A 2,500-nucleotide genomic window follows, 5' to 3' on the forward strand; every position below is an offset into this window, starting at 1 on the left:
GAGGGGAGGCGAGGGAGGAGGGGCGGGGGGGGAGGGGAGGCGAGGGAGGAGGGGGGAGGGAGAGACAAAGAGTGGGGGAAACAGAGAGAGAGAGAGCGAGAAAGAGAGAGAGAAAGAGAGGAAGAGAGAGAGAGAGAGAGAGAGAGAGAGAGAGAGAGAGAGAGAGAGAGAGAGAGAGAGAGAGAGAGAGAGAGAGAGAGAGAGAGAGAGAGAGAGAGAGAGAGAGAGAGAGAAGAGAGAGAGAGAGAGAGAGAGAAAGAGAGAGAGAGAGAGAGAGAGAGAGAGAGAGAGAGAGAGAGGGAGGGAGAGAGAGAGAGAGAGAGAGAGAGAGATAGGAGCTCTGGCCAGCGCATGCTCACACACCCTTTTCCAAAAGTCTGCAAAAGAAAAAAGAAAAAAGGAAGAAGAAAAGAAAGAAAGAAAATAAAGCTAAACGGAAAGCAAGTAAAAAAGAAAAAAGAAAAAGAAAAAAGAAAAACAACAACAACAAGAAAAGCGGGAGCAAAACAAACATCATTCTCATCACAGTTACACAGTAAAGTATTAACAGAGCTTCCGAATAAATTATCGCAGTCTTGCATTAAATTTCTTCGATAATTATTGTGCGGGAAGAAGTAAGAAAATGATGGGGGGAGGGGGAAGGGGAGGGGAAGTGGGGGAAGGGGGGAAGGGGAGGGGAAGAAGAGGGGGAAGGGGAAGTGGGTGTAGGGGAGGGAAGGGGAAACGAAGTAGGGGAAGGAGGAGAAGTGGGGGAAGGGGGAGGGGGAAGGGAGAGGATAGGGTAGACTGTGGCTGCATCTACCTTAAAGAGTCGAATTAAACATCTTTTGTATACAATGTAATTATTTCTAAATTAGATAAACGGTATATAAGAGACCAGAGGGTTTCCGTTGATTATATTTGGTTCTCATTAAATCTCGTTAAAAACATATTTTTCTTCGTTTTGTGATTAGGATGATAATTGTTATTTTTGTTCTTTGCTTATGATGGTTATTGCTGTTATTTTTATTGGTATTATGACTATTACCACTATTGTTATTGTTATTAGTATCATTATTATCATCATCATCATTATTATTATTATCATATTATTATCATCATTATTATTATTATCATTATCATTATCATCATCGTTATTATTATCATCATCATTATTGTTATTATCATTATTGTTATCACCACCATCATCCTCTTTCCTATCACTATCAGTATCTTTCTTTGGGGGAAGAAAAGGCTATCTATTCTTGTTCTCTTTCTCTTGTGTATTATCATTCTCGGAATCTTGCTTCTTATACCGCACGTGGAAAGATTTGTTTTCATTTTCATTTTATTCATCTATCATTTATCATAATTCTCATTATATTCATTTTAAATACAATCCGGGAAAACAATTCTTTTTTCATTTTATCTATATTTTTTATCTATTTTCATCTATTTGTATCTATCGATTTTTTTTATCATTATTATAATTCTCTCGCCTTCATTGTTTCAGGAAAGCTGGTTTATTTTATCTTATGTTACTTATATCGTTATCTATTTTTTAAAACTTATTATCCTTCGTATATACTTCTCTATTTCTTTTTTTTCTTTTTTTTTTATCACAATTCTTATTCTCTTCTGTTCGGGAAAGCTTCTCCCATTTGCGCCGTGTGGTGTATCGCTAAGCGTATTATGATTCTTATTTCTCCTCCACCGAAAGTCGAAAGTCCCTTGTATCTTTCTTGGGTGTGTGTAGGTGTTAATAGTGTGCCTTGTCTCCTCTCTTTCTTCTCTTCATTCTTCTGTTCTCTTTGTATTTTCTTATTTTTTCCCTCTCTCCTGTTTCTCTATCCTTTTCTTCTTCTGCTTTCCTCTTCAACTTCCTTTCTCCTCCTTCTTTGTTTTTTCTGTTTCTTCCCTTCTTCGTCTTTCTTAATTCCTTCATCTTCCATCAGCCCTTCTTTCCTTTTTTTCTCTTTACTATTTTTTCCTCCTTTCATCATTCTCCTTTTCTCTCGCTCCGTGTGCTTTGTGCGCTTTCTTTCTCGTTTTCCTCTCTCCTTTTATTCCATCTTTGTTGCTCTTTCTCTATTCCTCCTCTCCTTTCCCTTCTCCTTTTTTTCTCCTCTCTTTCTGTTCCTTTCCTCTCCTTTCCTCCCCTTTCTCCCTGTCCTCTATTTTTCTTCTCTCTTCACCTCGTTTCTCTCCTCCTCTGTCCCTTTCCTCTCGCCTCCTCTTCCACTCTTTTCCATCTCCCCTTCCATCTCCTCCTCCTCCTCCTCCTCCTCCTCTCCCTACCTTCGCTCGTTCATCCCACGCTCATTCCAAGAAAAAAAAAAAAAAAAAAAAGGCTCTATTTCTTTAGTCAAGCAGAATGAAAATAAGAAAGAAATCTTATAAGCAGCATCTTCTCAGAATCAATTTTCCTAGAGAATCAGAGAATAGAAATGGGAGAATTTCCAAGAAAACTCAATAACAGGTAATCAGTCATAAGGTCTTGTAATATATTTGACTATAAAAC

General features: G+C 38.2%; 1 protein-coding gene across 1 annotated transcript in view; it reads left to right on the forward strand.

The window, feature by feature from the left end:
* Nucleotides 1-2,500, forward strand: part of LOC113828911 (uncharacterized) — a 323,918-nt gene that overhangs the window by 8,143 nt on the left and 313,275 nt on the right. The gene's annotated exons all lie outside the window — the stretch shown is intronic.

The sequence above is a fragment of the Penaeus vannamei genome, chromosome 5, assembly GCF_042767895.1.
Source record: "Penaeus vannamei isolate JL-2024 chromosome 5, ASM4276789v1, whole genome shotgun sequence".
In the NCBI taxonomy this organism is placed as follows: domain Eukaryota; kingdom Metazoa; phylum Arthropoda; class Malacostraca; order Decapoda; family Penaeidae; genus Penaeus; species Penaeus vannamei.